Below are 13,582 nucleotides of genomic sequence, written 5' to 3'. Positions count from 1 at the left end.
GCTGTTTAGGCAGATTTTTATTTAGAGCCTCGAGTATGTTTTTGTGTGTTTATGTGTTGGGTATGCAGATGCAATAGGTCTATGTGAGACTGGATTTGTGGTGTGGGTGGTTACCTTTTCCTCCTGACTGACTGTGCCAGTCTTGGGTTGAGAGAGCTCTGCCTCCAGTTTGGCTGTGTAACTGCATCTCTCACATGTATTAGAGTTTGTTGGAAGGAGGAGAGGGTTGTCTGTGTAAATAAGGCAATTGTAACATTGCCTCAAAATTCCCAGATTCACCAGCTGGACTGGAGAGTAACCTTGAAACTGACCCTTGGATATACCAGATTAGTATAGGGAACTGTTTTTTTACTGATCAGATTAGGGAAGGGAACTGAGTTTTCATTTGATCAGCAAGGACCAATCGGGAGCCTAATACTTATGAGAAGTCAAGAAGGGTGTAGTGCTTTAGTTAGTTAGTGTTTCCTTATAAGAGCTGAGCAAGTGCAGGGCTTTAGAAAGAGAATAGAGTGATTACTTTGAGAGTTTGAACAGTTCTAAGGGAAAAAGTGAAGAGCAGACTTTGTGGAGCCTGGAATAGTTTAAACCTGTTTAGGCGGCGCTGTCCGTTCAGTCTCTGATCCCCTACGCCAGCTCGAGGTGAGAGTGGCACGTCTCACGGGTGAGCCTGCCCATCCTACACAGCCCCCAGCACAGCCACCCTCGGGCCTGTTAAGGTGCAGTAGTGACTGCTCATGGGTGGGGATCTCAGTTCCACTGTTACCATCTGTGGGCTCATGGGCTTGCGATTTCCAAACATCCGTCCCCGACAATTGTGTTCACCCACCCCATGTGTCATACACCGCCCCTGTATGCGTCTTGTTTGTCTTGTCTGTTTACCTCCCCAACCTACCTCCCCAAACATACCTACTTCCTCTACCTCACTTTCCACTCTCACCTGAAAAAAAGAAAAGGGTAATCTGTACCCACAAAAAAATTATGCCTAATACATAGCTGCCCATTTTGCACACATGTCTGCTGGACATGTAAACTGATAATTATAATTGGCAGTACAACATACGTTGTTGTCCTCACCCCTCTCCCAGGGGTGGAAGGTTTCAAATATCACTCCAAATTTATTGCATATGCACAGCTGTTGCTGGTAAAGAAATGGGCAGCTATGGACCTTCCCTACATCCGTCCTGCACATCCCGAGCTTGTTTACCTACTGTCTGTCCCTCTTTGTGCCCCCTTTTTCACCACTTTCCTATCTCCCCATTTTCTTTTCTTTTAAAGAAATTAGCGCGGGGGTTAGCAGGAGTAAGCACTTTTAAGCAGTAGTTAGCAGGTTTAAGCGAGTGTGCGCATGTGTGCGCTTAGCCAAGTATTGCTAAGCATCGCACAAACCCACCCAAACCCACTTACAACTGCTTAAAAGTGCCTTAGTCACTCTATGTCAGGGCCCTTGTTCTGCTCAGCAGCAAAAGAAAAACCCTCTGCCAGTCTCGAACCCCAGACCATTGGCACAATAGATTACATGAATTACTACTAAGCCACAGCAGATATACAAATAGCTTGGTGCTGAAATAAATATATCATGCATTACAATGAGGGAATGTAAATGGAAATTAGGAATGGCATAACACAAATCCTGTTCTGTGGGTCTTTACCAGCAGGTGTTGTGGAATTGCATGACATGACTGTGAAAAGAGAACCCGCCATTCTAGCAGGGAATAATGTTGCAGTAGCACCTTGCAAACACCACACAGTATCAGACCAGGATAAACATTGGCAAAGTTGAATAAGGCAGAGGCCAGACTCCCCAACTGTGACTGCTTTACAGGGATGTTCCTGATTTGTAAACAAATGTTAGCTGTGCCCCTCTGAATCACTCTGAAAAGTACTAACATTAGGCAGAAAAGTGGGGAATCACACTTAATGAATAATGCCAATAGGTGAGAGTAGACACTGCTTGCACGTCAGAAAAGGTGTAGTAATACATATGCTCTGAGTACCAAGAAAGTCTCAACTGAAATATGTCTGTAATATATTACAGGTGTATCTCACTTATATGTACCTTTCACTGAGGCTGTTCAAATATATACCTGAGAGTATCTGAGGCCTGGCAGAGGCAGAAACACACAGGCATATCAGCATTCCTGTTGTTACACACTCTGCAAATAGCTTTGGAAGGAGTTCCACAAGCATGCCCTTATGTAGGAGTACAACACAGAAATATCACAGGATGTAGCCATGTACTGCTAGCAACCAACTGTGACAATGCCATTGTGCCAGTGCTGAAAAGACTGGTGTGGTGCACAGACAAAGAATAATAGGCTAATCTCTAGCTACCATCTGGATATGTCCACAGGTGGGAGTTACGCAGACAGACTACTTGTCTTCATAGACTGACAGGTACACAGCAACCCTGTATGTTCAGCAAGATAAACCTCACATGATAATAAAAAATGCTCTTTGCAGTTCAGTATAGCAGTTCACAAACAGTGCATGTGCCACAGGAATACATTGCAATAACTACCTTTGTATGGCAGTTAATTGTCTAATTCAGAAAGAAAGTACATACTCCCATGTATCCTGTGTTAGCATTTGGAGGGGTGAGTAAATGTCTACACTGAGAAGTGTGTACTGGAAGCAGCAACATTTAGGTTTGAGCACAACATGCATATCACTGGCTACAACCCTAGCTTCAGATAAGAGACATATACCAACCTTCTGAATGACACAACAGTGTCTAGAGCAAACAAGCATGGACCCCACCTTGGAAAGCTGAAAGGGCCACGCCTACCTAACCTAGCATTTTATAGCAGTGGGCTGCAATCACAGTGAGTGCTGCAATTACCACACAGCAGGCTGCATGCAATTACTTAATGGTGGGCACCAACTGGTTCAGAGGCTGTCACATGCACATGTGCAGATACCTAGAAAAGCAGGCTGTACCTGCTGTCCACACATGCAATAATATCATTGCAGGAACAGAGAGATAGAGAGCGAGAGAGAGACAGAGACACAGACAGAGACAGAGACACAGACAAAAGAGACAGAAACAGAAACAGACAGAGAAAACCCAAACAAAACAACTAAAACAAAAAAATAAATAAAAAATAAGCAACAAAACAGTAACAAGAGACGGAGCAGGGAAATACAAAGGTAAGGTATGTACTCATATGTATGTGCCGGCATGTAGTAGATGTTCCTGAAGAGTACTCTACACACTGTAAATCATCCATATGTGGCAGCAGTATGTATCTATCTGTATCTGCACATGTGCATAGGGCAAGGGACATACTGGAACTGTTAGTGAAGGGTGGACACATATATGTTGTTGAAGGTTGTTATGTGCATATATCTATGTAGGTCGTAGAGTGCAGCATAGAAAACAGCATGCAGTGCTGATATATGTCATGTGGTGGTTAAATGCTGTGGGATTGATTTGTCAGATCTGCTGTGTTATAGCCAGTGAGGCCTGCTAAAGCTACATGGGCTGAAGACACCAAAATGTATTCTGCACAACACTGTGCAATATAATCACATAACTGTACATCTCACAACTGTCGCATAAGGGATATCCCCACCATGAAAGGTGGACTGTACATGAGCCTATATGTATATCTATATGTACAGCAACGGATGTGTACATGTATGTGTATAGATATGTGTATAGATATGTATATATATATATCTATATATCTATATATCTATATATGGGTACATGTCAGTACATCGACAAGTTAGAAGAAGATCGACGACACATGAAATGACACACGAAATCATGGATCATTTAACATTTAACAAGTTTAAATTTAAATGTCTAATCATGCCTACCATGTTTTAGTAAGTGTGGCAGTGTTATGCATGTGTGGTAGGCATGATTAGCGAAATTTAAACTTCTTACCTGTTAAATGTCCGTAATTTGCGGTGTCGATTATTTCATGTGTCGGTGAAGTGGATGTCGATCTTCTAACTTGTCGATGTACTGACATGTACCCATATATATATATATATATATATATATATATATATATAGAGAGAGAGAGAGAGCTAGAGAGAGAGAGACAGGGTCATATGTACCGCAACAAGGTGTGTGGTGACCAAGGCATGGACTGTAGACAGGTGTCGATACTGCTGTGCCATCCCTCCTTTCCAAAACAATGTACCCATTAACTACCACATAGATAGAAATCTACCTAACACTGATGGTGTGATAAGGGAACATGGGACACAGGTGGACAGTAGCCTCCCCTTTGATAAAGACAGTGCCACATTAGACTTGTAATCTGTCTATGTGGTACGTGTCATCACAACAGGTGTGTAATCTAGGGAAATATAGGTCAGTGTTCCCCTCTACTCATCCCAATGCCCCGTGTGGTATGTACCTCACATGCAAACTACAGCAAGTACTTTACAAAAAATAGCAGGTTATAGATGCCCCAAAAACTCGAGACTCGGATACCAATGTACACGAATATTATTATAGAAAGAGCGCACAACACATAGCTCCTTATGCTGGGTTGGAATTCATCTCATCTGAAATCTGTGTTGTGACAGATGAAAGCGCCAACCCATATGAGCTTATAGTGTTGTGCTCTTTCTATAATAAAATTGCACATTGGTATCCGCCTTCTCCTGAAACTTTGGGGCATCTATAACCTGCTATTTTTTGTAAACTACAGCAAGTGGAAAGGCCACAGACATACCTCACAAAGGGTAATACTGGCCTCAAACAGATGCCCTATGCAGACTGACTCACAAAACCACAGCTAGACTGTATTGCATACCACCCACACAGAGGTGACCTCTGCCGGACATACAGAAGTATGTCACACCCATAGCTGTGTGACAACCACCATGGCAACATATCACAATCCCTCCAGGCTACACGCTCTAGGGCCCTAAATGTTGTCAGCTCACTAAACAGCACATGCTGGAGGGATAGGTTTCTATCTCAGAGATATGCCATACTCTGGAATAAACCACCTAGCAATAGCAAACAAGGCTCCTCATTAGCAGTTGTCATAAATACCCCTGATGATTGTTTGGGAGATAGGTAATACACCCCAGGAATCACCTCTGTGGTTCTGGTTGACAGGGGCAAGTGAAATCAAAGTACATGTGTGGCAAAGGCCAGAGTAGCATATGGCTAGGCTGCTGTAGGCCCTAGGGCCAATAGCATATTACGTACCTATGACACTATGTACTCACACATGTACTCAATGCAATACCTGCTATGTGAGGTTGAATGAGTGTAACGCTGAAAGTGTGCAAGGTCTGTAAAGGTGTGATAGCTTAGTGTGAAGTTGTATCTGACATGGTAGTGTCTGTCCTAGCTGTGAGGCCAGCAAAAGATGTGTATGTTATTGCTAGGCAGACATAGTAGTACAGCATACGTTGTGACGTAGTTCCTTGTTGACGACTGCGGTGTCCCATTGTATGCTAAAGCAATACATGTATGCTTAGTGAGTGGTACTGCTGGTGAATCCAACTCCCATATGAACTGTAGTACTACCTGAAGCTGTAGGCCTAAACAGCACAGTATGGTGTATGTTCACATTACTTGGAAACACTGTCGTGGGTGTTTCCTGTAGTCTGCAGAGAGTACATACCTCAGGCATAAGGGTTTGTAAGTAGTGGCACACAGTACTGTATGGTACACAGGTAAAGCTCATCTGTGTTGGCATACAGTGGTGTGTTGTGTGTTTGTCTGATGTGTGTGTAATTATGCCTGTACCATGCCCGCAATCATATGTGTATTACAGGGTATACATGTGTATCTAGCAACATATATACTCTGTTACAGCAGTATGCCACCTATATTAACAACTGTGCACATATGTTAGGCAGGGGTATGGCATCAACGACTAGGGTGGTTTACTGGTACTACTGTAACTGTACTTTACATTCATTGCAATGGATGAATCTTTGTTCGTGCATTAGCATGATATATACCCCTGTGGCGAGGTTGTGCATTGTATCACAAACAGTGTGCCGGGTACTGTTGTATAGTGGTTTGATATATAGAGTGTGCCAGGCACTGTTAGTCAGTTGTGGCCTGAGAGCCAATATGTGGCATTGAACGTGTGTATCCCCTGACAGACAAACGGATGGTATATATGGCAGGGAAGTGATATCTGTGGGTAAGGGTGTAAACGGTGCCACAGGACTCGCTCACACATATTGTTCATTTATCTTTCAGAATGATGGCCCACCAACATAACCCTTGTTACACATCAGCGGAGGAAGAGGTAATCCACCACAGCCTGGTGCAGCACTACTCACTGCTGTTTTCCAGAAGCAGCCAGCACCACCATGAGTGGACTGCACTGTGGCAAGATCTTGTTTGGCAGTTAAATGACATAGGCATGCATAACCGGACATATGAGCAGGTACGCCGTCACTGCAGTGATTTAATTAGACATGTCCGGCGGCATGTGTCTGATATCCATAGACAACAGCTTGCCACAGGTGGTGGGGTGGCCATACATCTCCCCCTTACCAGAGTGGAGGAGCTGCTCCTAAGCATGGTGGCTCCTGGACAACAACAGCAACTGCCACAGACGTGTCGTCATGGAGGCCGGAGCCACCCAGCATGTTGACATGCAGCGTGCAGGTAACATGCCCTATATGTAGACAACAGTTACCTGTATTGTTAGATTATGTATACGTGAGATGTGTACTGTGTGTTTAGCAGTTGTGTTGCCTAGTGTTGTGCAATACTGATATTTGGAATATTATCTGTACACCTGTGACTGTCGACTGTTGTTCTACTGTAGTTTAGCAAACCCACAGTAGCAATGCCACAGCTGTGGCCACTGACAAACTCTTTCAAATCCTTGTAGGTCCCGCTGGTGTGACAGTAGGGCAGATGATCCATGCTGGTGAGTGTGGCATAACTGCAATATTGGTAATGAAATGTGCATGTCATAGGTGAGGTGTAGGCCATGTACACGTAATACACCTACGCATAATGCATGCTGTGCATGTTTGCTGTAAGACGTTACACAGCTCAGTAATGTCAGTAGCTGCCTCAATGACATGCAATACACAGAGCATCAGACACACTTTTGGCAACACTGTACTGCACATTGGATAGGCATAGTCACACAGATAACGCATGCAGCCATGGTATGTATACCTGTGAGTGATGGTGCACAGGACATTGCAGAGCTGATAATACTTGCACAGCAATGTTGTGTCCATGTACACATTGTGTTCCAGGGTGTAGCCAATCACTGAACAACTACACACATGCATCAAAGCCATGTATACTGTTATTAACTAGGGCTGTCTACACTCGCACTGTATGGTCTTGAGCAACACATATTCTGCATGCTGACACATGTGAGGTGACTGTTTGCCTTGTGATACTGTCACCCACCTTCATCCACTATTGAGTATGTGTTGGATTGCTGGTGTGTGTGTGTGTGCATCTGCTGTAGTGAGGAGTGTATTTGTGTGCATGTGTTCATGTGTTCATGTGTGCATGTGTACATGTGTTCATGTGTGCATGTGTTCATATGTGCATGTGTGCATTTGTGCATGTGTTCATGTGTGCATGTGTGCACGTGTTCATATGTGCTAACATCATGTACAGATTGTAAAGTGTGTTTCCTGTCTTCCTGTCACAGGTGCTGAGGTTGGGTTGGCTGAAAGCAGCAGGGAACCTGAAGTCACTGCCACAAATAGTGGAGATGATGAGACATGTATTGTGGCACAGGCAGGTTTGACAGAGTCTGTCGTTGGTCCGCCAATCAACAGTACACAGCTTTCCACCCCATCTATGCGCACACTCATACTGCCAATATATCCGTCATCACCAGTGGCCTTAGCCGAGGGAGAGCATACAGTTGGCATTGACCAGGATAGCGTGGTATCCATGGCACTTGCATTCCCTCACAGCAGCCATACCCGGATTACTGGAATGGTACCACATAGGCGGATGTCCAGGGGTTCTCGTGGGAGCACCGCTGGTCGTAATGCCCCTGGAAGACGTGCCTCCACAGGTCTTATGACCGCAAGTATGTTCCAGGCTGTAATGCAGGCACAGGCACATATGGAACGGTACACCAGACAAGGACTAAGGGCGCAGAGGGCCCATTACACCGCTATCAATGACAGCATCTGTGACCTTGCCAGTGCCATCCGGAATTACACCGAGGTCATTGATAGACGTTGGGGGGAGACATTAGATGCCCTCCACAATGTGTTTTCCATGAGCCAGGACCATGCAGGATGGTTGAGACATTGATGCGGACATATACCAGCAACATCAATGGCTGGCAGACGTCGCGGACGGCCCACAGATCACAGTAACTCCCGTAGTGGCAGTACCAGCCCCAGGCTGGCCTGTCGATTGACCGTCCTAGTAGACCACATGCACGTGGCTCTGGCCAGTCCCAGCAGGGACATGGGTCCACTCGACATACCTCTGCCTCTGATGATAGTACCCAGTCAGGGTTGGTACCCGATACTGTCCGTAGCACCCCTGCCAGGCACAGGTACCATGTCCATGGCCAGAGACAATGATCTGTACAGCCTGGCAGGTACAGTCTGTGGCTGTCCCACAACCTCCCATATATGGCAACCACATGGTGGAGCTGTGTGCATACAGACACACACACATTAACCAAACAACTAGGGCTCACACATACACACACACATTACATCAACATTGGCCCATGCTGTACTGTTGTCCCTCACACACACACACACACACACACACACACACACACACACACACACACACACACACACACACATATACATGTCGATTGGATGGGTCAATGTTGGGCTCTGGCAAACCAACAACACACCCTGTCCATATGATGACACCTGTGCCACCTCCTGTCATCTGTAACATTGATGCAGGAACAGGCTAACATGGTGCTGATGCCAGGGTGACATTATATCAGTGTAGCAATATTAGCATGTTGTCAACAGGAAAGTGTAATGATATCCTTGTAGGTATATCTGAGCAGGCATGATGCATCAAAGCTATGACTGTGAATGTAGCATTGTTTACACCAGTGTTAAGTCTGAGTATGTATTGTCCACCCATGTGCCATGTGGCTGAAGTGTATAGTGTTGCCAGCATGTGTCAGTGCGTGGACAGTACATGTGTGATGTGTGTAGTACAGATTAGCAGGTGTACATCTGTGAACATGGTGGGTGCGCACTGTCTGCATGTACGTGCATAGTGGGCACATGGGACATGTGACATACCCTGTATTACACATTGTTAACATCTCATAGTATCTCTCGATGGCCAGTATGCATTCTACTACAGATATGTTCTAACATGGGTACACGTGTGTGTATGACATGGTTTGACACTATGCTGTGGGTGATACTGTTAATATCTGTCAATGTTTTGCATTCTGGTAGTACACACAATCTCAACAGCATGACCATAACCAATCATTAGATGATGTCCTGACAACTGACACACACATGTGGGGAACTCAGTAACAGTTGGATCCTTCCGGTACTATACTATAACAGTAACCAGTGGTATTGACCACCATCCATTCCTGAGACCACACTTGTTTGGCATATAGCCCTCTTAGGTACATGCAAACACACTAGGGATATGTCCATCCACATCTGTAAATGCACACAATGGCCTACAATGCAGTCTCTGGATGGGACACATATCCTCCACAAGGGTATCATACAGACAGATACCTGTTGTCTGACACATGCTGTATAGCTCTAAGCCAACTATAGCATAGTCATCCACATTTACTCTACATACTATCCCAACAGTACCACATAGGTGGTAGCCCCCAACATGTATGTTGGGCAGCAATTTGTACATACAGCCAAGTGTTATGTCATCTGTCCCTTGGTATCCACATATCCAGAGGTATTGTGGAGTCCCTCGGTGTATCACATAATACATTAGGGGCCTGTATGCATATCCACAAGGCTGTTGTACACCTATAATGACTGTCCATTATTGCCAGACGTTGTTGTGTATGAACATGTCTGACATATACCCCAGGCATGTACCCTCACTCACACCACTCTATAGTAACTGTCATGGGTTTGTGTGGCACAGATGACCTTGGCCACAGATCACTAAAGTGGCTGGCCTTGTCACATACATACATATGTGACCTACTATCTGAGAAGCAGCGGCACAATCTGTCAAAGGAAACAAATGTATTCATGTAGTATGCAGGATTCACACCTATGTACTAATTGAGGTCACATGTACATATATTTATTTGCCACACAGATACCTGATGTGTGCAATGCACATACTGTTTTAATCCTGATATGTCATACCATAGTAAAAGCAAAACCCACAGCGCATTGACTAACAGTGTCATACACACACACTCAACAATTGCAGGATTCAAACCCCTACCTAAGTTATGATACTAGTGAGATACGCATTAACACGATGCACTATATGCTTTATTGGACATTTTGTTTTCTCCTGCTATATTTGTAGGATGCTGACATTAACAACTTTCCAAAGAGGAATGTACCTCTTTTATTGTGTTTTCCCAGTCTCCAAAAAGAGCACTCCTCTCAAAGGTATTCACACACACACAGTCAGCATTTGTAGGATTCAAACCCCTACCTAACTATGTTATGATACTAGAGAGATACACGTTAACATGACACACTATATGCTTTACTAGGTGTTTTCTTTTCTCCTTCTATATTTATAGGATGCTGACATCAGCACACTTTTCAAAGAGGAATGTACCTCTTTTGATGTGTTTTCCCAGTCTCCAAAAAGGACACTTCTCTCAAAGGTATTCACACACATACACACACTGTCAGCATTTGCAGGATTCAAACCCCTACCTAACTATGCTATGAGACTAGAGACATACGCATTAACACGACACGCTATACACATTAGAGGGTGTTTTGCTTTCTCCTGCTATATTTGTAGGATGCTGACATCAGCACACTTTCCAAAGAGGAATGTACCTCTTTTGATGTGTTTTCCCATTCTCCAAAAAGGGAACTCCTCTCAAAGGTATTCACACACATAAACTGTCAGCGTTTGTAAGATTCAAACCCCTACCTAACTATGTTATGATACTTGACAAATAAGCACGAACACGACGCACTATTTGCTTTACTAGGTGTTTTGTTTTCTCCTGTTATATTTGTAGGATGCTGACATCAGCACACTTTTCAAAGAAGAATGTATCTCTTTTGATGTGTTTTCCCAGTCTCCAAAAAGAGCAGTCCTCTCAAAGGTAACCACACACATACCCCCCACATACACAGTCAGCAATTGCAGGATTCAAACCCCTACCTAGCTATATTATGATACTAAAGAGATATGCATTAACACAACACGCTATTTGCATTAGTGGGTGTTTTCTATTATTATTTGTAGGATGCTGACATCATCAGACTTTCCAAAGAGGATTGCACCTCTTTTAATGTGTTTTCCCAGTCTCCAAAAAGGACACTCCTCTCAAAGGAAACACAGACATACACACCCCCCACAGTTAGCAATTGCAGGTTTCAAACCCCCATCTAACTATGTTATGATACTAGAGAGATACGCATTAATACAACAAGCTATATGCTTTACTGGGTGGTTGCTTTTCTCCTGCTATATTTGTAGGATGCTGACATCATCAGACTGGACATGGTAATGTGTGTACACTTTGTTTTATGCAATCCCAGGAATGAATCATGTGGGTCAGCAGGTGTTAACAGCTTGAACAGGACCCCACAATTCTTAGCTTGTGTGATCTATCTGTGGCCAAATTGCCATTCCTTCATATGACAGCACATATTTATGCACAGATTGTTGATTTTGTGGATACAACATGTGTCCGGGATGTTGATAAAGGGCTATTCAAAGTCTATGTGGGACATGTGTAGCTCCGTTCAGTGATGTATGTCCTGAGTGGCTGCCTTGCAAACAGTCTAGCATGTTTGGGAACCATGATCTGCCCATGAACATACCACAGTTGGTAGGGCTGTGTGTTTGTCAGCTTCCAATAACTCTGTTTATGACTTCAATCATGATGGACTCCATGGCCTTGCAGATCAGACTTCATAGGCTTATTGGACTATACTTCCCATGGTGTTTTGTGCACCAACTCTTGTGGGGAGTGCCATATGTTGCTGTAACACATTCAATGGTTTCAGATCCTGTGAAGAGGGTGAGGCTCAACAGACTGTTGAGGTGCAGGGTCTGTTTGTTTTGTAGTTCACTCATGACACACATAGGGAAACAATGTAATCCAATTGCTGCCATGCTTTTGGCTTTGGGGGGAGCTGTTTACCCATTCTACATGTGATATCTCCTGGTATGATGATAGAGCCTTTCGTCAGTGGGAGGTGGGTATGTATATATGGGCCTGTCTGACAGGATGTTGGCATTGTCTGTCAGGTACAGTTGTCCCTGACTCAGGACATATATGAGTGTACATTGCTATTTATGACATAGCTGAAGGAGGTGTCATGTTTCAGTCTGGACTCCTTCACAGCTACTCTTTACAAAACACCGACAAACCTGAGCACTGAATCCCTGTTATACTCTTTTACACACTTAACACCCTACTGATCCTTTGTGATCAGTCAACAGAGTATGTCATCATAATATCCTGGCATGTCCAGGGGTCAGTTTCGTGTGTACTCTCCAGTCCAGCTGGTGAATATTGGAATTTTGACAAAATGTCACAACTGTCTTATGTACACAGACAACCCTTTCCTCCTCCCAACAAACTCAGATATATGTGAGAGATGCAACTATATAGACATACAGGAGGCTGAGCTCTCTCAACCCATGACTGGCACAGTCTATCAGGTGGTGAAGGTAACCACACACACCACAAATCCAGTCTCACATACACCTATAGCGACAGCAATCAAACTACATTATCACACATAAACATACTCGGAGGCTCTATATAAACTCCATACAGGTACAACTAACCATAGGCAAAACTGCTATACAACTGGTAGCATGTTACAGATTACCCTCCCAATCTCAGGAACCCCACTCAGCCTTCCTGAAGACATTGGAGGATATGAATGTATCACAAAATACCATCATACTGGGAGACTTCAACTACCCAAACATAGATTGGGTACATTATTCTAGCCCTAACACCCTAGCCCAAAGGTTCCTGGAATTCATAAATTCAAATGCACTGGAACAACTAGTCACCTCTCCCACTAGGGGAGATAATATACTAGACCTGATCATCACAAACATGGGGACAAAATGCTCCACACCGGAGGTATACCCTCACTAGTGAGATCTGACCACAAACTAATCACTCTGGATATACATATCCCACCTCCACCCCCAGCACAAAATACCACAGTGAAAAACTTCTCAAAAGCAGACTTCACTCTTCTTAAGACTGAGATGGTATCCTTTAAGCCCACTGGGCCAGTGGATACCGCATCCCACAATGCCGAATCCTTCACAAATGCTTTCTATGGACATCTCCAAGAATGCATGGATCATGCAATCCCAAATAAATCCAAGTCCCTCTCCACCAAAGGCAAGCATCCTGTCTGGTGGACCTCAGCCATTAACAAATTGTATAACAAAGAAGGAAGCTACTGCACAGAGCAAAATCCCACAAAG

Source organism: Protopterus annectens, chromosome 5.part0, assembly GCF_019279795.1.
Source record: "Protopterus annectens isolate FY-2018-M chromosome 5.part0, PAN1.0, whole genome shotgun sequence".
In the NCBI taxonomy this organism is placed as follows: Eukaryota; Metazoa; Chordata; order Ceratodontiformes; family Protopteridae; genus Protopterus; species Protopterus annectens.
The sequence above is the reverse complement of the archived record's forward strand: the minus strand, read 5'-3'. Positions refer to the sequence as shown.